This window comes from Gossypium arboreum, chromosome 11 (genome assembly GCF_025698485.1).
Source record: "Gossypium arboreum isolate Shixiya-1 chromosome 11, ASM2569848v2, whole genome shotgun sequence".
In the NCBI taxonomy this organism is placed as follows: Eukaryota; Viridiplantae; Streptophyta; class Magnoliopsida; order Malvales; family Malvaceae; genus Gossypium; species Gossypium arboreum.
The window spans coordinates 107,776,880-107,803,709 of record NC_069080.1 but is presented as its reverse complement, the minus strand read 5'-3'; the positions used below and the strand labels follow the sequence as shown (position 1 = coordinate 107,803,709).

The 26,830-nt window shown below is 33.5% G+C and overlaps 1 long non-coding RNA gene across 1 annotated transcript; it reads right to left on the bottom strand.

Moving 5' to 3' along the window:
- Positions 1 to 1,672: 1,672 nt before the first annotated feature.
- Positions 1,673 to 3,790, bottom strand: LOC128284325 (uncharacterized). The gene is made up of 3 exons (XR_008274733.1): positions 3,566 to 3,790; positions 2,607 to 2,648; positions 1,673 to 1,726 (listed from the first exon to the last, which is right to left on the bottom strand). It is a non-coding gene; the product is annotated as an uncharacterized LOC128284325 (long non-coding RNA).
- Between the last annotated feature and the right edge of the window lie 23,040 nt (positions 3,791 to 26,830).

The following is a 26,830-nucleotide window of genomic DNA, read 5'->3' as shown; positions in this document are numbered from 1 at the left end:
AACTAAATTACAAGATCTAAATCCACAACTTTTGCAAAGCACATATACTAATAATGAGTTTAACCAAGAAATCATTAAAATGGTATAAGAAATTAGTGACAAGTTTATTATGATTATTAATAAACTTATCAAGAAATCTACCTAATAATTGAATTTAAGTGTAATTTGCTTAATTTTTAAAAAAGAGTGTAATTCACTTATAACTACATGTGTGGCATGTTTAGGTAACCGTTGTAATTAGTGAATTCCACTAAGGTAACATTTAGAAAGTCACCTAATAATTGGATTTAGGTATAATTGCTTGTAATTACACAATAGTGACATCTTTGGGTAACCATAGTGATTGGTGGGTTCCACTGAATTACGTGTAATTGGAACACCCCAATTACATTTTCCAATACTTATAGGGTGAGATTTAGAGTAATTACACCCAAATCCAAAATTAAAAAAAATTATACAAGTTATAAAAAGTATATTATAATAATGAACACATATGAGTGTTTGATATGGATACGACAAAAATTATATTATAAATCCTAAAACAATTCTATCATAAAAATAATTTATGTATTTTATAAGGTTATAAATAATTATATTATTTAAATCTTAAAAAATTTAAAGTGTTTGCTAAAAAGTTTATTATAAAAAATGTTATAAAAGTGTTATGATATATTTATTTATAAGAAGTTATGATGAAGTATGGACATAACTTATTTATTTGTCCATACTATATATAATAAAATAAAATATTTATTCATAAATAAATATTATAATTTTTTATCATAACTTATTTATAGAACGACTTTCTAAAATTTTGACAAAAATTATATTATTTATAAGAAGTGTTTTAAAAGTTATGTGCAATTTATAGAGTTTTTTTATTATAAAAGTTATATATTATAAATTTTATATTATTTTAAATCTAATTTACGTATTATAAAAGGAACATAACTTAGCATAAAATTTTCTTGATTAACTTTATATAAGTTTTATAATTAAAGTTACAAATTATTTGGATTATGAACTCAAATATTATAAGGTTCATGCTACATAAATAGAAAAGGTTTTCTTGCACCATAACATGGAATATGATACCATTTGAGAGAATGGTTGTAGCACCCCAAACCCGGCCCAGAAGTTATGGTCGGATCCGGCATTGCACATCAAAAACGTTAAAAAAAAAATTTCCATTCTAAGTCCAGAAAATCGTACTTGATGTTCAAAAGATTAATTCATTAAGGGTTAAAGTGAATGGAAGCTGTGCACCAGGTAGGAAACCGGAAAAGAGGTGGTGAGGCCATCGGACTGCTTAAGTACCAAGCTCCCTTCGGATCCAATCCTAGACATGCATACCGCCATTGCCACACCTTAACGTCATGGATATTTCTAGGAAACCGATTTGATTAAGTCATTTTTAGGAAAAATGATTACTTTTGGAAAATACTTTCATTGCGGAAGCTTTGCTTGTTGTCGTGTTATTTTGAAATCAATTGTTGTTTTTGAAAACGCGCCCTAAAGCTATCCAATTTCAACAGTTAAAATAAGTAATACCTATCTTAGTAATACATATTAAAACCATCAAAATAATTAAACAGCCTTATTAAATTTAAAACCCAAAACTTCAAACGTAAATAAAAGGATGTCCAGTTCACGAAGAAAATCAAACTTTCGCGGTGGCCACTCCGAATTCCCTCACAGCTCCAAACCCACTATGGTTGGGGATTACCTGCGTGGATGAAAATAAAAGGGGTGATTTTGGGGAAACTCAGTGTGTAAATTAACTCAACCATAGCCTATATCAGCTTAAACCACAGAAATAGAATAAGTTGGCCTTAGCCCAGAACAAAATTCAAAATAAAGCCCATAGGCCCATAACAGAACAGAACATATATTACATGTTTATGCAGAAACCCAACCATATCCAACCGTATACACCCCCGTACCAACCTTACACCGTGTGGGGAGACAACTCGACCCACCCAACCGCTACACACCACAGAATTTGCAGCATGGCTGCTGAGCAGAATAATGTGACAGAGTCACCAGATCTGTGATAATCGTGGTAGAGCCACGAGCAGATATATGTGGCGAGCCACCGGATCGATATTTGTGGCATAGCCACCAGAACGCTTCCTCCATAATATAACCCATGTCCCCATGCAACAAATATATAATCATGGCATCCATCATACAGAATCAGATCGCTATGCTTTTCAGTCAAAATTAACCCTACGGGTATAACGGTAATTTTGCACCTAGGGGTATAACAGTAATTTTCCATACATAGGGGTATTATAGTAATTTAGCTACTTTCAGGGTTTTCATGCATATCCTAACTATTTATGTACTATCAGAACACTTACCGAGCATGCTTACTGAATTGGGCCCGTTGGCCCATGAACCCGATCTTTGGCCCATTAAGCCCAAATTATCAAAATGTACGAAATCGCGCGTACTGCAGTTTATTACTTTAGATTACCAAATATACAAACCCAGCTATTTTACGAGCATTCGCACACTCGCAAATTCCCAAAATACTGACTTTTCGGCATTTCAGCTTTTCAGCTTTTGCCAATCTAGTCTATGAGAGGGTGTCAATTACACACCTGTTTGCGACGATATGCTGACAAGATCCACACACGAACCGCCTACAATTGGATTACTAACACATTAATCTAACTATTCAAATACAAACTACATATTAACCCCTTACAATATTCGGCCAACCGCACCTACAGATCATAGTAAGCTTATAAGAAATCAATAAGCAACTCATTAACAAATTTTTGTCAATGTTTACCACGTAATCATAATTTCACTGCAAGCTGTCTTTCTGAGCAACAGTCACTAAATTATTTATAACTGGAGCTACAAAAATCCAAATCAAGTTCCGTTAATTTTCCCTGAAAATAGACTCATATATCTTCTATCCATAAAATTTTCATAATTTTTGGTTTAGCCAATCAATACCAGATTTTTCTCAAAGTTTCCCATGTTTCACTATTTGACTAATCTGACCACTCTTCATTACGAATCAAATTTCTCATTGTACAGAATGCAAAATATGTTCTTGTTTATTTCATTAGAAACTAGACTCAATAAGATTTAATTACATAATTTATTCAGCTTCTAATTCATCTCCCACAATTTATGGTGATTTTCCAAAGTCATGTTACTGCTGTTGTCCCAAGCAGAATTATTACCAAATCACTCTTTCACACCTAACTTGCATGCTTGTTATTTAAACATGTATATCACCAATCAATCATCACATATCTATGATTTTACTTAAGTATAATCTCCATTTCATCATTTTAAAGCACAACATGTTAGCTGATTTTTTTCCTTTAACATCTAAGGCACATGCATGCTTATTTGTTTGGCTCAACTTCACCTATCTTCCATTTTTCATCAAAAGAACATGAAACAACAACCATTTCCTTCATTTTAATTCATGACTAAATGCTCACAACACAACTAAAAATCAAAATATACTTCAAGAGTTAAGGTAGAATCAAGAAGAACTCATGAACCTCAAAATAGAAGCAAGGTACCAAGAACTTACCGTCAATTTTCCTCCTCCTAATGACCAAATACTCAAGAGCTTTCCCCTCTCCTTTCTCTTCTCTAACTTTCAGCTATGATGAACAAAGATGGACAAAACTTTGTTCTTTTCACCCCTTTTTCTTTTAATAAAACTTCATATTTCATCCATTTAATTCTTTAATACAAAAGACATGAAATTCTTATCATGAAACATTTACCTAACCCATTATCATGAAACATTTACCTAACCCATTATCATGGAACATTTACCTAACCTATTATCATTGAACATTTACCTAACCTATTATCAATTTATACCATAAATTATGGATATCAAGTGTACATTTTGTCTACAACAACATGATGGCTGGCCACTTCATGTAAAATGGGAGGTTTGTCATGCAAATCCTCCTATTTTGCACTCCTATTTATTTAGCCACTTCAATTTAGCCTATAGCATTTTCAAACATTTTCACATAAGTTCTATTTCATAATTTCACCCCCTTTTTGTTATGGAACAAAAATTAACTAAAATTGTCGGGTTCTATCTTAAGTTTGGGCTTTCTAGAGGCCCACTAACATAATTAAACCTATGCCAACATTCACAGGATTCCCAAAAATTGGGGCGTTACAATGGTGTCAGACACAAACACTATAGACAACTCACAAGCTCTTAGTATAGTATAAAAAAACAATAACCATATTTTAATTTTATAACATATATTAAATATAATTTTATGATATTTTATTAGTTTCATTTAAATAATCTAAAAATTTTATTAGTCGATATAATTTCTCAATACATTTTAACCTATTAAATATTTAACTAAATTACATAATTTTTATTACAAATCTATTATTTATACATTGTCATAGACCAAGAGAAGATGACAAAGAATTTATATTTAATATTGAACACTAAAATGTTCGAGTAATTTGATAAAATTGAATATGATTTTTTTCTTCTTAATTTTAATAATTCTAACAACCCGGTTTTAGCTAAATCGGAACAGTAATTTTGGAATCACAAATCCAAGGTCAGAAAATTATTTTAATATTATTTTTGGTGTTTACAGCATGTGATTATATATGTGTGAAAGTTTCGTGTGATAATTTTATCGTTTGAGTGTTTAATTTGAGAAAAGGAGACTAAATCGTGTAAAATCTAAAAGTTGCATTCTACTTGTTAAAAGTTCTTAATTGCTATGATTATTAAATGTGAGGCCCTTATTATGTTATTATACCATTTAGAGTGAAAATTTTCGTAAATGGGCATTAAGTGGATGTTTCTATAATTGTTTCATTAAGGGTAAAATAGGTATTTAGCTATTAAATGTTATATTTTCATAAAAAAAAAGGGAAATTCATATCATTATCATCATACATAGCTTAAAATTAGCAAAATAGATAGGTTTTAGAGCTTTCATCCATTCGGCCCTTGTTCATCTTGATTGAGGTATGAAATTTGTTCAGTTTTTGATGATTTCTGTGCTTTTGTGATCGTTGCTTTGAGTACTAGCTAGCCCATGTCTTAATTTTTAAAGTTGTTGATGATTTTATGAAGTTTCATTGATGAATGCTTGATCTTTGTGATATATGATGATGAAAAATGAATAATTGTGGTTAGTTTTGCAAGTTTTATAAAGAATTTTTTGGTGAAATTGCATAAAAGGGATTAATTTGTGAAAAGATGAAAATATGTGGTTAAATGTGTGAAATATTGTAAAATATGGGCTGCTAGGGGCACTATAGTAATTCGGCTAAGCATAGGTCTTATTGAATTTTTGTGAATTTTGTGTATTTATGAAATAGGGACTAAATTGTATAAATGTGAAACTTTAGGGGCTAAAGAGAAAAAATGCTCAAATATGTTTTTGTGGACTAAATTGAATGTGTTTTTAAATAAAAAAGTTAATTTTGAATGTATTTAGATCAAGAAAAGAGGAACCCGGACTTAGACTGATGCAAGAACAAAGTACTCGACTAATCGACTAGTTTTGTCGTTTTTATGTCTGAGGTAGGTTTGCACGTGATAGACATTGTTACAATTATGTTTATAATGCTTTAATATTGTATAAATTATATATATGAGACAATGGTTGTGTAGGACGACGAATCGACTATGTTGGGCACTTAGTGTGCGAATCGGAATAGCTTCGGCTATATATGGCACTTAGTGTACAAGGTTCAAATAGCTTCAGATATGAAAGGCACTTAGTGTGCGAGATTATAATAGCTTCGGCTATGCTTTAGCACTTAGTGTGCGAGATATCACGTATTCGACAGTATCAAGTAAAGATATGAGTTCGATATAAATTTGTACAGGTATGTACATATAAAGCATGAAATCCAAAAAGACGAATTTATGAACTTGTTCATAAACACTTGACTAAGTATGAGGAAATTTTTTTGGTCACCATGTTTTAGATATGAATTAGTTCAAATTGATGATTTGTATATTATGAACTGTTAAGTATATTTAGTATGAACTTACTAAGCTATGAAGCTTACTATGTGTTATTTGTCTATGTTTTATAGAGAATCAAAGCTAACTCGGACTCAGGGATCGTCAGAAAGCGTCATCACACTATCGATCATCTCGTTGGTACTTTTGAAGCTTTGTATATATGGTATATGGCATGTATAGTCTAGTGTCATTTTGGTATATTTTGAGTCATAATATTAACCTTGAGATTTGGCTTGTAAATGTTAATGTGTATGGCCATTTAAGTTGGCTTGAATTATGTGTTTGATAGATGTTATATGTGATGTATATAAGTTATCATGTGTTTTGGCTTGTTTGCCATGGTTGTTGTTATGGCTAAGTGATTTCTCATTTGGATAGTTATTAGTTGATGTATTAATGCTTGAGGAATGGTAAATTTTGGTATGATTTATGGATGATGAATTGGTATGTTTTAGAAGCATGATTTGGTTGATAGAAAGGTGAGAAAATTCATTTAGGAGTTATGTGAGTTTGATGATTTGGTATGATGATTTGGTAAGTTTTTAGTATGGAATTTAGTAGTTGAATTGATTGATGATAGATGGCATGATATGTGTGCGAATTGGCATGTTTTGGCTGCCTATATATGTGTTGAATGATACCATTTTGATGGCTAGGTGTGCATGAGAAAAGGGTGGCAATTTGGCTTTACAAATGGCCTATTTTTGTCCACACGAGCAGAGAACGGGCGTATGCCTCTGTCGTGTGCTACACACGGTCATGCTACATGGCTGTGTGTCCTTTGGGATAGCCCTACGAATTATGTCAGCATACGCTACAGTTTTGACACGGTCTACACACACAGGTGTGTCTACTGGCCATGTGTGTCACACTGGTTCACTCATGGGCATGTGATTGGCCGTGTGACATAAGTCAGTATACCCCCTAAATGGAACATGGCCTGGCACACGGGCGTGTTCTCGGCCAGGTGGTGCAAGTTAATATGTATGCCTTGTTTTCACACGGCCTATGTGTAACATCCTGATTTTGGGCCTAGTCGGAACAGTGATTTCGGGACCACAAATCCGATAAATAAAATTTTATTTTTATTATTTTTTTATGGTCTACGATTTCACAGAAATTTCAAATTGTTATGAGTTTTTAAATTAAAGGTCCTTAAATGGTAATTAGACCATTAGTTAGTGATGGACAAAAATAGACATGAAATGGCTGCAATAAAATATTTTTAAGTTAAGGGCATTTTGGTAAACTAATAATTAAAGGAATTAAAAAGCCAAAATAGCCAAAATTTGTCATCTTCTCCATGTACCAGCCAAAAAACCCATGGAAGCCATGGCTAGGGTTTGGTTCAAGCTTCCAAGCTTCATAGTAAGTGATCTCAAACCCCTTTTTTAATGTTCTTTACATTTTTGAAGTCCCGATAACATGATCTACTCATTTCTACCAATATTTTGAGCTAGGGTTTATGTTTAAAAATTGACCCATATGTGACATGCATGCATTTTGATGTTTAATGGTAGAAAATGAGTGTTGGGTGTTAAATAAACGACTTTTACTAAGCGATTTTCGTTGAAAATGTTCGAAAGGACCGTTTTGTAAAAGTTGTAAAAATGGTATAAAAGGATGTTATAATGAGAATTGAAGTTTTCTATAGTTATAAAAATGGTTCGGCTAGGCCTATAGAGTGGGAAAATTGAATAAAAATCATTTTACGAGCCTAGGGGCAAAAGTGTAATTTCGATAAAGTTTAGGGGGAAAGTGTAATTTTTCCAAAAATATGATTTTTTGGTTAATTTGAATAATGTGAGTCCTAAATAGGCTATATTTGAAATGATAGATCAAGGAAATCAAGATTCGGGCTTAAATCGGAGAAGATACAAGTTTTGGACTAAAATGGTAATTTTGCCGTTTTTGTATTCGAGGTAAGTTCGTGTGATTTAATAAGCATATTATTCATGTTATTATTTTTATACATGAAATATATCTTACTATGATTTTATTGAATTTGACGTTAATGGACATTTGATGGAAATTGACATTTTAAATGAAATGAATAAGTTTGTATGAAAACTAGGTGATATGTTATTTTTATTGTATGGACTAATGCCCAAATAAACATGAAAATGTGTTGAATTGAAGGTACATTGCATAATCATCTATGCATATTGATATACTTGATGAAAAAAGAAAATCTCGGTTGAATAAAAAGGGATATCCGATGGATAAATCATTGTTTACATGACATGAGATCCTGCATGTGTTGCAGAAAAGGATTTAGCCCGGACAGGTAATTCGTTGATCTCAATATAGAAAGGATCTAGCTCGGATGGGTGTTCCTTATTTGATCAAGCCTCCCGAAGAATATGTGTGCTGAAATGGATTTAGCCCAGACAAGTAATCCGATTAGGATCTGAATTTAGCCTAGACTGGTAATTTAGATCCGAGCTCATTAGAGTACATGTCCTTGTAAGGGATTTAGCCTGGACTGGTAATCCCGACATCTACTCTATGAGTTAAACTACAGGGGATTTAGCGTGGACTGGTAATCCCGCTGTAAGTTGCGAGGATCACGGGAGTGCGTACTTAAAATGATCACTTGTACGAATTGATAGTAAATGGAATATCCATCGAGATCCTGATAAATTCAATGGGATTAATACGAGAAATGAATTAAAAGTTCTTGCCATGATAGGCTCAATTATGTACATATGATACTAATATCATGCATATGATTGTCATGTTTGGATGAGCGGCTGTGCTAAGAGATAGCACAGGTAAGTACTCGGAAACCCATAAACACGTGTTTGACATGTGAAATGGAACGGAATTATAATAAGATTTTCAAATGAATGAATGTTGCTTATGAGAATAATTTGTATGACAAACTTATGATGGTGATCATTTTATTGCACTGGAACAGTTTGGACAGCAGTAGTAGTCCAAATTTGAAAATCCACTAAAAATCATGGAAGTCGAATTAAAAGCTAAATAAAATATGTAATTAAAGCTTATTGAGTCTAGTTTCACATAAAAGAAATGGTGTAAGCAAAAGAGTTTATTTAATTGTTTTAGAAATAGGGTCAGAGTGATTTTGGACTCCCCTATCTCAACTTTGGAAAATCATTAAAAATTGTATGAAAATAATTATGGGTTATAACTTATATGCCTAGAATATTGGATGAGTCTATTTTTAAGAGAAACAAACAATAACATTATCCGAGTTCTGTACTATGAGATAAATAATTTTTAGTAAAGAGAGGTCAGGACGGATGGACAGCGGAACAGGGATGACTTTAATGAATAAACTGTACTAATTGGCTGAACCACAAATTCTGAAAATTTTATGGTAAGATTATATTTGAGTCTAGTTTCTTAGAAAATTAGCAGATATTAATTTCGAATTCTGTAGCCCTAGATATAAATAATTTAGTGTCTGTGACTCGAGAAAACAACATGACTGGACTATTAATGAATATGAGAATTTAGAAATAGCATGTTAATAGATTGTTTATTATTCTCATGCGAGCTTACTAAGCGTAAAACTTACTCACTCCTTTCCATTTCTTTTAGTATTGTCAGGTTAGCTCAGGGTTGGAGATCGTCAGAGGCTACATCACACTATCGAGCCAACACCTTGGGAGTATTAAAACATATGTTAGAATTATAAAGTGAGTGGCATGTATAGGGACCTAGTTTATGACATGTGTTATTATAATTTGGCCAAATGTAATAGCCTATATTGTGGTATTGTATATGGCCATGAGATGTGGCTCATATTCATTATAGATTGTAAATTTAGCTATTCATATTATGTCTAATGTTTAAGATGTGATTATGTTGGTTTGCCATGCATGGTTGGCCATATGACATGTGTGTTGGATGTATGCTCTAATACCATTTGAGGTGGTCATAGCCATGAGAGTTGGCTAAGTATGAGGTTTAAGCATGATAAATAAAGTTAGGTGGATGATATGTTATTGCATGATTAAGGTTAGTTTAATTGCATTTATATGCTTGATAATGTGCCCGATGATGTTGTGTGAATATGTGCAAGTGAGGGTGACAAAATGGCTTGGAAAATAGTCCTGTATTTGTCCACAAGGGTAGACATATGGGCATGTGTCTAGGCCATGTGTGACACACGGTCAGCTCCATGGGCATGTAATCCGGCCGTGTGTCCCCTGCACTTTAATTTAGCAAAATAGAATGTCCAGATTTGGTCACACGAGCTGAGACACGGCCGTGTGTCTCAGCCATGTGAGGGACACGGCCTGAGGACATGGGCGTGTTGATAGCACACGGGCGTGCCCCTGCTTCCACATGGGCGTGTGATCCTATTTCATGAGAAAAATTTCTAAGTTTTCCTAGGACTTTCTAAAGTTCTTGGTTTAGACCCGGACCATTTTAATGTATGTTGTGGGCTTCGTAGGCCCATAATAGGGACGTTATACATGTTTATTCATGAAATTAATTTGAAAGAAATTTTATGGCCCTGTTTTGCATGAGTATGTATGTATATGTTCGGTAATGCCTTATACCTTGTCCCGGCCTCGAGTAAGGGTATGGGGTGTTACACTATGACACGGGCATGTCTGGTAGCCGTGTGCAGCACACGGCCTATTCACACGGGTGTGTGGAAAAGTTTTACAAGTTTCTTGAAGTTTTTAAATGTTATCGGTTGAGTCCCGAACCTCTTTTAAGCGTGTTTTAAGGTTTCGTAAGACCTTATAAGGGACAATGTGAATGCGTTGAATGGATTCTAATTATGAATGCAATAAAGTATGTGATTGTCATGTAACACCCCAAACTCGGCCTAGACTTTACGACCGAATCCGACGTGTCACATTGAAGCGTTACTATAAAAGTCATGTTTTATCTAAAGTCTTTCTTAGTGTTTAAAGAATATCCTCGATATAGATTAAAGTGAATGGAAGTTGTGCACCAGGTAGGATGCCGGAAAAGAGGAGGTGAGTCTATTAGACTGCTTAAGTACCAAGCTCTCCATGGATCCACTTCTAGACATGCACACAACCATTGCCACACTTTAACTGAGTGATTGTTCAGGGAAAACCATTTCGTTTAAAACCATTTGGAAAGGTTATTAATTTTGAAAACGTTTTTGTTGTGGAAGCCATACATTGTTATCGCGATATTTTGAAATCAAGTAACCTTTTTAAAATGCGCCCTAGAGCTATTCAATTTCAAACAATTAAAACAATATCATATCTAAGCTAACAAAACATACTAAATACAATTAAAGATAATTAAAGCGGCCTTATTACAAATTAAAACCCGAAAACATAAAGGAAATAATCTAGAATAAAAGTGAAGGCATAAACACTTATTTTAAACAGTCCATGTGGCCACTCTAAATCCCTCCAGCTCCAAGTCCACTGATCTAAGGCTCACCTACAAAGATGGGAAAAAAGGGGGTGAGTTTAGAAAACTAAGTGTGTAAAGTATCCCAACCAGAGCCCAAATCAGTTCATGTTTTACTGGGCCTAAGCCCTATTTAGAAATAGTATTAACTGAGCCTTAGCCCTATTCAGAAATCAGAGTTAATTGGGCCTTAGCCCATATCAATATTAATCTGGGCCATAGCCCCTTACAGTTTCAGAGTATACTGGGCCTAGCCCATATCAGTATCAATCTGGGCCTAGCCCATATCAGTATCAATCTGGGCCATAGCCCTATTACAAGTCGAGATATATTGGGCCTTGCCCATATCAACACAGTTGGCCCATAACAAAACAGTCTCATATGATTAATGCACGATAACCCCATCCAACCTCGCACTTGCCTCCGTCCATCCCTACACTTCACGTGGGAATAAATCACCACGTCATCCCTACACTTACGAGTGTTAGCACTGGTTGCGGCACTAACTATAATCCGCAGCAAAGCTGCTTATATCAGAATATGTGGCACAGCCACCAGAACGGGTTCTTCCTCCATAACAAAACCCAACCCCATGCAATATGACATGTATGCAGAATATATATAATTAACAAGGCATGCTTCAGAAAGACAGTCAGATTATAGCGTAAGAACAGTTATTTACCCTCGAGGGGCGTAATCGTAAACTTACCCCTTTAGAGGTATTACGGTAATTCTACCTTACAGAGGTATTTCATTAATTTTATCAATCTTTTTAGGGTTTCATTCTCATTACAGCTATTAACGTATTAACAGAAACACTTACCGAGCGTCTTTACTGAATTGGGGCCGTTGGCCCATTAACCCGATTTCGGCCCATTAAGCCCAAATATACCGAAGTGCAAAAAATTGCACACTCTACAATCTTACTGCTTGTGATTACCAAAATTAACAACCAAACCATCTCACGAGCGCTCGCACGCTCAGAAGTTCACATAATATCGGCTTTTCGACATTTCGGCTTTTCAGATTTTACCGATCTAGTCTATGAGTGGGTGTCATTTACACACCTGATTTGCGACAACTGCTACCGAAATCTCCCACGATATCCTACAATCTTCACTAGACATATTAGATCCAAAATACAATGGCAACCATCATAAACTTACTTACCATAATCGGCCATCAATACCTATGGCCCTTGAGATCCTACCTTTTCCAAAACTAGAGACTAGATCTAGATCTAGTCGTTCCACTTGTCCAAGCCTTCGATCAGCAGCCTTTGGATCACACTAACACCAAAACAAATCAATTGTTACAACCTTTAGAGCCTTAAGCTCCAATCGATGGCCTCCCTATGCCTCTAGGGATTTCGACTTTTCTAAAACCCGAAATAAAGAATAGATTTGAGTACCTACCTCAGGTTCTTTCAACCAAAATGATTCCACTTTAGTTGCTACTCAAATCTGATGCAAGTCCAGCCCTTAAACACTAGCAAAAATCGAATCTTAGAGATTTAAAGATTCGGCTATATGCCCCTAAAAACTATGGTGTTTTCGGCTTTTGGAACTGTGAAGAGGAAGATGATTTGGTATGGTGGTTTTTGTAGTGGTACTGCCGACAGGGGTTGACGTTTAGAGGATGTGAAGATCGGCCAAAAGAGATGAAGAAAATAGGAGGATTTTGACTAGAAGAAATAGGCACAAGAAACAACTTTCAGCTTTTATGGCAATCGGCTATAGGGGTTTAGAAAAGAATGTGAATGAAAGAGGAGATGAGTAGAATGGTAGGAATGTTTCAGCCAGAGAAGAAAAGAAGGAGAAAAAGAAAATAGAAGAAGAGAGGAGAAGAAAAGGAAGAATTCTACACTTAGGAGATCTAACTTTTCGTTTTCGGCTTTTTGGGACACTGAGAAGAGAATAGAATGAAAGTGAAGGCTCTATGTGGCTAACCCTAATTTGGGAAAAAAAAAAGAAAATAAAGCTTGCCCTAATGGCCATTCAGACCCACGACCCAACCTTCCTAAAGCCCTAGCCGAATTTCTACTTAAGCTCTATCACATGCCCAGCACATGCACACAAAAATAAAAAGTAACAACACGATTACCTTGTGACTTGAACTCTAGCTCTCCCTAATCATCCACATGTCACTCCCCAAACACCTAGGTGGCGCCACATGCCACTTTACCACAAATCTTTTTGTGTCCTATTTTACCACCTCAATTTTAAAAGCCCATATCGCCAGAACCCTCTCTCTCCAAAATTACAATTCAAGAATTGCCTCGAATTAAATTTACTCTTGGGCCTTTTAAAGGCCCACCAACATACTTAGACCCACACCAGACAGTCAAATCACATTATTTCTAAAATTCATTGAAAATGACAGAAATCCCGAAAATCCCGAAAATTGGGGTGTTACATGTGATGATTGATTGGTAATGCCTCATAGCCCTATTCTGGCGACGGATACGGGTTAGGGGTGTTACAATAATTGTGAGGAAACACTAAAGGATGCAAACAAAGGCATTAGCCACCCAAAATGAAAAAAAAAATACTTTTGAAAAATTCAAAATTTCAAGTTATTCTAATATTAAATTCACAATTTTCCCTCTAAAATTTCAAATTAACTTTTCAACCCTCAAGAAATAGAAAATTTATAGTTTAGTCCTTTAAGAAAAATGTTTAATACGGTGATAAAATTATATTTTAGCTCTCTTAAAATTTATAAATCAAAATCACCTCGCAAAAATCTTTTCTCACTTCACCCCTAATAAGCTATTATTGAATACTTTTTAGACTAATATATTATATAAAATTATTTTAAATGCTACTTAAAAGTGTTGGATGCTAATGCATCTATTTATAGTGATATATTCGGTTTTAATTGATATGTTACTATAACATTTATTAAGTAATAATTATTAATCTAAAATAATAAGTGTAATTTATCACTAATAAAAACTACACATTATTGTTTATTTATGATATAAGAATACTATAAGAGGATAATTAAAAAATATGTTTTGTAGCGATGTAAAAATTTGCTTTCGGTCTCCAATTGAGGTGATTATTTGAAAATGGAATTTCGGTTTTAAAAAGAAAGGGAGTCGCCATCGATCCTTTTTCCTAGGTGTGATCGGACACCTAATAAATTCTCTTTTTTTTTTAAAGAAAATTTATTTTTTAAACGAAAAGAAGGTCGAATTTAGGTCTACGTCAAAAGTTCAGAGAAAAATAGGGTTCGGGAGTCGGTTATGCGCGGGGAAGGTATTAGCACCCCCGCGATGCCCAAAATTGGTATCTTATTGAACATGCGTTGTCTGAATTTTCAAAAATGCGAGTTCAATGTAACATTTAATCGTGATCCAATCGTAGGAACTTATAAGGGACAATGTGAATGCATTGGATGGATTCTAATTAAAAAACTACACATTATTGTTTATATTTATGATATATGAATACTATAAGAGGATAATTAAAAATATGTTTCTTGTTTATTTATCACAATAATTGTTCACTTAAATAAATTAAGTATGTTGCTTATTTATTTATCATTGTAATATTTAATTATTAAAATTAATTGACATATTAATCACTACTAATTAACAACTATAGAGTTCTTTAAATATTTAAATACTTTGTATGAGTATGAATTTGTTTAATTAATGAACTGTTTCTTTTTAAATATATTGTTATAATTTTATTTGAAACATTTTTAATTATTGAGAAATTACTTATTTTATTTAAAATTTTATTATTTAAATGTTAATTTAGTAATATAATGAACAATAAAAGATAATTTCGTTAATTCAAAAGTTTTTCTCTATAACGCCCCAACTTTCTTATGTATGAATTTATAAAATTATATCAAGTAATTTGGTTTGGTTTGGTGGTTGAGTGCTTTGCATATTTGCTTATGGTCTCGTGTTTGAGTCCTTCTATGTGTAAATGGAAATATTTTTACTATTTCTTCTGCTGTGTCGCTCATGGTAGTAGTTTGTTGGTGAGATTCGAACTCTAGTGGCTGGATAGGATATAGAGTAATCAGATTTGAAGGACTTTAGTTAGATAGTATTTTTTTTGTGATACGTTTATTTTTTGTTGCTTCGGTACTGTGTTTGAGAGGGTTGTGTTGCCAACTCGGTACAGGAGAGTATGTGTATTTTTCGATGGTAAATTTAATTGTTTTTGTGTTGTGAAAATGTTGGAAGGTTTTGGATATTCTTGAATCTATCAATGATAATCGTTCGCGTTCTGGTTAGGTGAAGGATGTGAGATTCACAACATTTCTCCAGCGAATTAGGTGCTATAGGACTGCTGTTATTTATGGGGTATGTACTTGAATGTCGTTTTTAAGGGACTGTTCTTAAGTGCTAAGCCTTGAACTTGTGTTTTGGATTCGTAGTTTGATGTCAATTTAATCTTAGATGTGTATAATGTGTTCAGGATTTCTTTACTGCTTTGATGTTTTATTCCAGTACTATCAGGTGTTGGAAAGTTGCTTGATTGTTGAAAATTTTAAAGAAAAGAAGAAGAAGAAGTGTTTTTCAATCTGTGTATATAGTGTGAAAGGTCGAATAAAATGTCCATATATTGCGCGAACCTCAATACACTCCCACTCAACATTCGAGCCCTTGCAAAAGTCCAACAAAATCGACCGAGTGACGCCGAGCCCTTGCAAAACTCCAACAAAATCGAGCGAGTGACGCTCCAGCCCTTGGAAAAGTCCAAGCTGGGACCATCGTTACTAATGTTGGTTGAAAATGACCGCATGAAAGTGATTAATCAAATGTCTTCTTCCATGAAATCTACAAAAGATGAAAACATAATGATAAACTATTATGGCTTTCAAGTATCTACACCTAGATTAGAATAAGTCATTCTAAAATAATTTAAGAGAGAATTCACATTTAATATTTACATATGATAATACCTAAACTTAATTCATTAAAATCTAAAACTCCAACTTTATTCGCAGACAAGCCAAAAAATAAAAAATTTAAATTTAAATAAATAAAAAGCATAAAATTACAAATATAAATATATATAATTTATTTAATAATAAAATTATAATAATATTCTATAACTTTTAGAATTCTTTAAAATTTTTAATTAATTGTTTACATTGTATATATGAGGACTGCTTTAAATGTTAAAAAATAAACAATTAAATAAATAATTAAAATAACGTTTTCTTATAAAGTAAGAGGTGAAGTAAGCTATTATGTATTCTTTTTAGTGCATATTTTATTTGGTTGAATGAATATATCGTTTTATTATTTAATAAAATTTTATTTCTTACAATTGGTATAAATTATTATTATTAAAGATAATTTAAAAACATAATATTTTAAAAGTAATAAAATTTCAAATCATATTTCAATAGTTTCAGTAAATTTAAAATTGAAAAATCTAAATCTAAATAAAACGATTAACTAATGACAAATTTATACCTATTTTCTTATTTATGTGTTCTTTAAAATTATTAAATTTAAAAGAAACAAAATTATGGCTGGATAGGTGATGGGACGGTTGCTGCTCTCTCGAGGAAATGGGCTTTTAATGCTTTGATTTTCTTTAATAATGTTTTTTTCTTTCTCTTCTTTTAAGCTGTTTTTTTGAAACTGATTTCTGTAGTCGGCTATGATATGACTCTTGGACATGAGGCCTGGTTTTTCTGTTCTTTTTGGTTTTATTTTTATAAAACCCTAGTTCGATTTTTGCTATAAAAAAATAAAATTATAGAAATATTTTTTTAGATTGAAGAAATTAAGCTAATTTTTGATATTAGTCTTTGTACTTTGTGAAAGTTAGGATTTAATCCATGTACTTTAATTTGATCATTTTCAATCCCTGTACTTTTTAAATTTTAAAATTTCAGTCCTCATCAAAATGATAAATTCATTAAGTTCTGCTATTTCTAAAATCTGATGCATCAAACATATTATCATATGTGTAACGCCATAATAGCTTATTATTTTCACATGTTATGCATTAAAAGTCCAGTTAATTGAAACGGCGCCATTCAAAGGGGGGAAAGGACTTGCACGTGGCCCGACCCATGTACCCTAGATCCGCGCATTTTCGTGTTGATGGGTTAATTACGCATTTGGTCCCTCTTTGTTTTGTTGTTGTCTGATTGAGTCCCATTTATGTTTCTCTTGTTTCTTAATTCTTTCCTAAAATTTATGCGCTGTTTTGATTTGATCCATGTTTACATGGTGCGTTCAGAAACTTGGAATAATTTCATTTTTAATCCTCGCACATTCACACACATTGCACATTGATCCTCTTTAAGACTATTTTATTTGTAAATTGTCCCTTCTGTTTCAATTTTGTTTTAATTAAGTTTTTATTCCCATTTTTTTATTGTTGTTAAATCCATGTTATTTTATACATATAGTTTTTTTTAAAAAATCTCTTTGTATACATAATTATGTTTTAAAATTTATCACATATATAACCTATGATAAAATTAATTTAATCTTATAATTCATGTTTTAATTCCATGTTGTTTTTCCATATAATTGCCCTAAAATTTTATTCACATGTACATGTATCTAGTTTTATATTTTATACCCATGCTATCCCTTCATATTTTATGTATTATTTAAATTATTTTTATTGTAGAGATATTGTCAATTTTAAATAAATGTTTTATTTATAAATATTTAGCACATTATTTGATTCAAATGTTTTTTTACAATATCTATTTTAAAATATATATATTCTTAGTTTTTCTTTTAAAAATTATTTTAGCATGTTTCTTTTGTTCATCAATCCCTCATTTTTAGAAATTTTTTCGTATTACATTAACCTCATGTGAATTTGGTTATTTTAGATTAATTATATTTAATTATTCATTTCGTTTTTAGTTAAATAAGGTTCTATTATCTTCATTCACCAAGTACTGTATTTTATGCATGTATATTATCCCATGATTGTTATTTTTTTTTTTTGGTTTATAAAATGTTGCTTTATGATCTTCAACTCTTTAAAATCAATTATTCCATTTTGTTTCAAATAAAATCAATGCATTTTGAGATATTTTACAACCATTTATTTAAACTTCTTTGTTAAAAACAAGGCAATATTCAATATTTAGAAATTCGGGAAAATGTGCCCTACCGGGCTGGGTATGATTTTTCGTTGGACTAAATATCTGGATATCCTTTTATAATTTTTAACCTAAAATTTTTTGTAAGTCAAAAATTAATCATATTTTCAAAGGTATGAATAATTGGGTCCAATCGTGCTGGATGTGATGCTACATTCCTTTGAAACAAGAGAATTTTGATGACCAACTTGAACAACTTAAGTGTTTTAATAGGAACCATATTTCAAATTTTTTGAAAAAAACCCTAGACATAAGGACAGCACTTAATCAATCTGGTACCAGTTTTTGGGCGTAGTGAGGGTGCTAACCCTTCCTCATATGTAACCGGCTCCCGAACCCATTTTTAAATTTACGTGGACCAAAATTGATTTAAACGGAACAAAATGTTTTAGTAGGTGATCCAATCACACCTAAACAAAAGATTGGTGGTGACTCCACATTTTGCTTTAAAAGTCGATCCCCGTTTTTCCAAAATAAAAAAATGGTTTCGACAGCTTGGCGACTCCACTGGGGATTGAACAAGAGAGTCAAGCCATAAAATTGATTATTTTTTGTCCGTTTGTCTAAAGTTGAAAAATTAATTTGAAAATCATGATTCTTTGATGCATTTGTTTGCATGGTTGTTGTAACACCCCTAACCTGATCCGAACACCGGATTAAGGCTAAGAGGTATTACCGAACTAAACATTTAATTATCTCATTCACAGTGTCAATAAACATAAACAGAGATCGAGCTAAAATACATACTGATATTTAAGTTATACGCCATTTTCGTATGGCAAAAATTTCAAAACATAGTTATCATCAGCCTAACCTATACATGCCATATCGAGTCCAAAATATAACTGTACCAAAAAGATCGATAGTGTGATGAACTGCTGACGATCCCCGAGTCGGTGGCCAAAATCAACAATCTATAAAACAGAGAAATAAAGAACAGAGTAAGCTTTCAAAGCTTAGTAAGTTTTAAGCATCACAAACAATTAAAGACTTATCGAAAATCGAAACATTCATTCACACTTAAGTATCATTCTTTAATACTAATAATTCACAAAAATCATTGACTGAATGTACATGAGTACATAAAGCAATTTTAACATATAATTCATATACAAATATACCATGACCGATTAAATCATTCTCAATTCACAAATATAACCATCAATCATATTTATATATATATTCTTCTTTGATGCTAATGATTCACTTCGAAATCAATTCACCGATGAGTAAGTAATACGTACCTGAACATTTTAAATGTATAGTACTTACTCGACGATGGTTTACTGCGAACATTCAATATCGTAATCTTACTTAACTTACTGGCATTAAGCCTGTTAGGTCTTAGGACTTGAAACCAATTACCAGCACAAGCCTGCGGGAATTTAAACCCGGTATAATACCAGCTCGAAGCCTGCGGGACTTTAGCCCGGACATATTTCCAGCACGTAGCCTGTGGACCTTAAGTCCGGATATAATTCCAGCACATAGCCTGCGGACCCTAAGTCCGGATATAATTCCAGCACATAGCCTGTGGACCCTAAGTCCGGATATACATCACTAAATGTCATGCATACTTATTCGCAAGAAAATTCAATTCACATAACATCTCACAATCATAGTTCATTTATTCCATTCGAATAATAGCATAACATGGGCACCATTCATATGACTTTTGGCTGAATAACATACATAAGAATATATGTCCATTTACTTTCCAAGCTTAACTTCTAATGTCTATTCGGCTTTAAGCCTTAAACATAAATTATTTGTCACTCAACTATATTCAAATAAAATCAATAGATCGCAGTACAGTTATCATACACATATCAAGACATTATCAATTACGTACTAAATGTGACTATTCAAAACTTACCTCGGATATACTTGAACGATTGCGGAAAGGCTACTTAATTACTTTCTCTTTTCCCCTATCCAACTTCGACCCTCTTTGCTCTTGAGCTTAAATTCAAAAATTTTAAACTAGTCATTATTCGACTATTCAAGCATTTCTTCAGAAATATAATATATATATTCGACTTTCACACACATAGATCATAGTAAGTTTATAAGAAAACATTAAGCAACTCATTAACAAATTTTTATCAATGATTACCACATAATCACAAATTCACAATAAGCTGTCTTCCTGAGCAACAGTCACCCAACTATTTATAACTGGAGCTACAAAACTCCAAATCAATTGCCGTAAAATTTCCCTGAAAATAGACTCATATATCTTTTATCCATAAAATTTTCAGAATTTTTAATTTGGCCAATCAATACCAGATTTTTCTTAAAGTTTCCCCCTGTTTCACTGTTTGACTAATCTGACCACCCGTTATTACGAATCAAATTTCTAATTGTACAGAAGTCAAAATATGTTCTCGTTGATTTCATTTGAAACTAGACTCATTAAGCTTTAATTAAATAGTTTATTCATCTTCTAACTCCACTCTCACAATTTATGGTGATTTTCCAAAATCACTTTACAGCTGCTGTCCCAAGCAGATTTATTACAATATACTAATTCACAACTCTTTGCATTCATATTATTTAAACATGTATATCACCAATCAATTTCATCACATATCTATAATTTCACTTAAGCATAATCTCAATCCAAATATATCCATTGTCCATATATCAAGCTTACTTAAAGCTATTTATAATTTATTCATATCATTAACCAAATATAGTTATGCAACCAAAACACAAATCATATATACCTTGTAATATGCATATCAAAATAACTCCAACCATGATCGGATATAACTGAATTTAAACATGAAAATTAAGCCATTTTCGAACTCCTATACTAAATCAATACATACCAAAAGCTAATTTTTACATATCCGTCAACTCGAACCTAAAACCATAACCGAATACTCAAGTACATATTATCTATTCTATTATTACAATTTATGCATATGTGGCTAAAACAAATTGAACCATTTTGAACACAAATATCAACTAAAAATACAACCATTTCCATATATATATTTTTACTCATGCAAAGACCATAACCGAATCAACCATAGATACCACGCAAATCATCAATTATTTTTAACGCACATAACACATAAGATTAACTAAAACTTCATTCACTTATAAGATATTAACCCTAATGAGCTCATAGCATGATCATACATAACTGAATTCAAGTAGAGAAATAACCACAACCAAAACACAACTAAAACCAACTTAAGAATTTAGCCATTTTCGCATGGCTTGTATATACATTCATTCCCAAAATAACTGACTACAAAACCAGCCTATACATTATACCAAACTTACTAGCACACATAATCTTTGACCAAATGTTATTAACCCAAGCCACCCATATTATTCATTAAGACATCTTCAATGACCACATTTGGCACCCATAAAACACTTACTAACAATTAAGTTAAAATAAAAATTAAACATAACTTCACCTTACTCAACAATAGTCGATTAAGATTTTTGTCCATTTTAACTGTTTATAGAAATTTTTATTTAGTTCATACTCATCTATAACTATTTCTAGTCACATACTACAAAACATCATCAATTTAACATATAGGAACATAACCGAATGCTTCATGTATCACAAACTCAAAAATTAACCCATGGGTCACGTTATAAGCATCAAAACAAACTCAACTTCACAAAAATTCCAAAAGAATCACATGATATCATACCTTAATCTATACATTCTCCAGCGAATGTCTTAGCTCCCTTTTTCTTTTCTTTTCTTTTCTTTATGGTTTCGGCAAAATGAAAGAAAGGATCATGGAACTTTATTTTTATCACCATTTACTATTATAAATTCATTATTTCACAATATAAAAATTATTTTATCATAAAATGTTTATTTCTATATTAATTATATATATATAATTCCCACCAATTAAAATAAAAACAATAGAACCCATGATTACATGCATGTTGGCCGGCCATTTACATTTAAAATTGGTCTATTTGACATGCAAGTCCCCCATAATACTAAAACATAAAATGTTTGGCTACTACACATTTGCCTAACCCATTTTCAAGGTTTCTCAACCAAGTCCTTTCAAGTAAAATTCCCATTCATAAGACTAAATTAAAACATCAAATTTTCACACATGCACTATCACACATAGAAGTTATGCAAATAAATTTTAAATAAATTTTTATGACTCGGTTTTGTGGTCCCAAAACCACATTCCGACTAGGGTCAAATTAGGGCTGTCACAACTCTCTCCCCCTTAGAAATTTTCGTCCCCGAAAATCTTACTAGCGAAAAGGTTAGGATAACGTTCTTTCATTGAGTCTTCTGGCTCCCAAGTTGCTTCTTCAACCCCGTGTTTGAGCCACAGTACTTTCACTAATGAGATTTTCTTATTTCGTAGTTCTTTTACTTCACGAGCCAAAATACAAACCGGTTCTTCTTCGTAACTCAAATTAGATCGAATCTCAACCTCTGATGGACTAATTACATGTGATGGATCGGATCTATAACGTCAAAGCATCGAAACATGAAAAACATTATGAATCTTTTCAAGTTCAGGGGGCAGAATCAATCTGTATGCTACCGGCCCAACTCGTTCGGATATTTCATACGGCCCGATGAACCTCGGACTCAATTTGCCCCTTCGACCAAATCTGAGCACCTTTTCCAAGGTGAAACTTTAAGAAATACTTTGTCTCCGACCTGATACTTAATGTCTTTTCGTTTTAAATTCGTATACGACTTTTGACGATCTGAAGCTACTTTCAGACTTTCACGGATCACTTTTATTTTCTGTTCAGCGTCTTTAATCAAATCAACCCCGAAGATTTTACTTTCACTGAGCTCAGTCCAAAACAACAGTGTACGACATTTACGACCGTACAAAGCCTCGTAAGGTGCCATCTTAATGCTTGGTTGAAAACTATTATTGTAAGCGAATTCAATCAAAGGCAAATACCATTCCCATGAACCACTAAACTCAAGGATGCAACATCTCAACATATCCTCGAGTATCTGAATTATCCGCTTGGATTGACCATCGGTCTGAAATGTAACTTCGTACCCAATGCTTCTTGCAATTTCTTCCAAAATCGCGATGTGAATCTCGGATCTCTATCTGACACAATAGAAGTAGGTACCCCGTGTAACCTTACAATCTGAGAAACATATAGTTCGGCTAACTTGTCAAGTGAATAATCCGTACGTACGGGAATAAAATGAGCCGACTTTGTCAATCTATCAATAACAACCCATATCGCATCTTTCTTGCTTGGTGACAATGGCAACCAGATACAAAATCCATCGTGACTCGATCCCATTTCCATTCGGGTATCATGATCGGCTGAAGTAATCCTGAAGGCACTTGATGTTCCGCTTTCACTTGTTGACATATCAAACACTTCGAGACAAAGTCAGAAATGTCTCGTTTCATACAATGCCACCAATACTGATGTTTCAAATCATTGTACATTTTCGTACTACCTGGGTGAACTGACATTCGGCTGCTATGAGTCTCGCTCAAAATCATCGAAATAAGTTCTGAATTTTTGGAACACACAATCGACTTCTGAACCTCAAACAATCATTGTTGTCAATTTGAAACTCTGAATCCAAATTTGAAACACATTCAGCTCGTTTAGCAACCAATTCATCATCGACTTTCTGAGTTTCACATATTTGATGAATCAATAATGGTTTGGCTTTTAATTCTGCTACTAACACATTATCGGATGAAACGGACAAGTGTACGTTCATCGCTCGCAAAGCAAACAGTGACTTGCGACTTAAAGCATCGGCAACCACGTTAGCCTTTCCCGGGTGATAGTCAATGACAAGCTCATAATCATTCAACAATTCAAGCCAACGTCTTTGTCTCAGATTCAAATCTCTTTGAGTCATCAAATATTTAAGGCTTTTGTGATCAGAATATACATGAAACCTCTCTCCAAACAAGTAGTGTTGCCATATTTTCAAAGCAAATACGATGGCAGCTGATTCGAGATCATGGGTCGGATAGTTTTTCTCATGTGGCTTCAATTGCCTCGAAGTGTAAGTTACAACTCGACCTTCTTGCATCAATACACAACCCAGCCCATGTAAGGACGCATCACTGTAAATGACAAACTCTTTACCGGATTCGGGCTGCACTAACACTGGAGCTTCAGTCAAATAGGTTTTCAGTTGGTCGAAACTTTTCTGGCACTTTTCTGACCATTCAAACTTAACATCTTTTTGAAGTAGTTTCGTCATTGGTGTGGCTATCATCGAGAAACCCTTTACAAACCGTCTGTAGTAACCGGTAAGTCCCAAAAAGCTCCGAACTTCAGTAACATTTCTAGGAGGCTTCTAATCAAGTATGGCTGATATTTTACTCGGATCAACACGAATACCCGATGCGGATACCACATGCCCCAAAAAGCTAACTTCTCTCAACCAGAACTCACATTTACTGAACTTAGCATATAACTACTTGTCCCGTAAAATCTGCAACACTAATCTCAGGTGCTCAGCATGCTCGGTTTCATCTCGCGAATAGATCAAAATGTCGTCTATAAACACAACTACAAACTGGTCCAAATACTTTCTAAAGATCAGATTCATCAAGTCCATAAATACCGCAGGGGCATTAGTGAGCCCAAACGGCATCACTAAGAACTCGTAGTGACCGTATCTCATTTTGAAAGCAGTTTTAGGCACATCTGAGTCTCGAACTCACAACTGATAATAACCCGATCTCAAATCTATCTTTGAAAACACTGAGGCTCCCTTCAGTTGATCAAACAAATCATCAATACGCGGTAACGGATATTTGTTCTTTATTGTCACTTTATTTAATTGACGATAGTCGATGCACATTCTCATGGTTCCGTCTTTCTTTTTCACAAACAATACTGGTGCACCCCAAGGTGAGAAACTCGGTCGAGCGAAACCTCTATCCATCAACTCTTGCAACTGAGCTTTCAATTCCTTCAATTTGGTTGGTGCCATACGATACGGAGCTATCGAAATTGGTGTAGTCTCAAGTACAAGTTCAATGCCAAACTCTACCTCTCGAACAGGTGGTAATCCCGGTAATTCCTCAGGAAAAACATTCGAATACTCACAAACCACTGGCACTGATTCAAGTTTCTTTTCTGACTCTTTACTATCAAGTGCATATGCAAGATATGCTTCACACCCTTTTTTTACATATTTTTGAGCCAACATCGAGGATATTACTACTGGTAACCCGTTCAATTCAGTAGACTCAACTCGAATTATCTCATCATTTGCACATCTCAAATCAATAGTCTTTCTTTTGCAATTCACAACTGCATCATGTACGGTCAACCAATCTGTAACACCCCAAACCCGAGACCATCGCCGGTGTCGGACACGAGGGGTTAACGAGACAAATCCTCTTAAAGTACCGACCAATTTGGCATTTCTGGACAGGCTGGAAAACTGCATCACCATCGCCTTAAAAATCATATCTCGAGTTTCAAAACTCGGAAACTGGTTTCGTAAATTTTCCCTGAATTTAGACTCATATACCCATCCATGGATTTATTTTTAGAATTTTTGGTTGGGCCAATTGGTACAGTTTATTAGTTAAAGTCACCCATGTTACAGGGATCGACTGCTCTGACCTTCACGCATTACAACTTAAATATCTCTCTGTACAGGGCTTTAATACTGGTGCCGTTTGTTTCTAATGAAACTAGACTCAAAATGGAATCTGTACATATAAGGCATGACTCCTAATTCTTTCTGGATACTTTATGGTAAATTTTCAAAGTCGCGACAGGGGACCCAGAAACCGTTCTGGCCCTGTCTCACGAGAACTTTAATATTTCTCAGTATACTGCTCATATGGTCGTTTCGTTTCGTCCATATAAAAATAGATTCATCAAGGTTCAGTTCCATAATTTACTCACTATTTAATTCTACTTCTACTATTTTTAGTGATTTTCAATCTCATCTCACTGCTGCTGTCCGCAACAGTTACTGCAGTAGACTATGCCAATTTCATGAATTTTTCCTTGGCCTTAATCATCCATCATACATGACACAAATTATGGCCACCTTATCAAAATTTGAGTTTCTAAGACTCGTGGCTATAGGTTCTAGCATCCCACTCGACGACCACATAGGCCATTTTCACATGGCTTAAAGTTTACAACCCACAATTCGACAAAATATAATAGCCTATACATGCCAAATGTTCTTCAACAACAAAAACAATACCACAAGATTTCAGCGGTGTGATGACTTCAACGACGGTTCGAGCACGCAACAATACGAGTCCAAGAGACCTAAAATGGGTGACAAGAAAACACCGAGTGAGTTTACAACTCAGTAAGTCATAA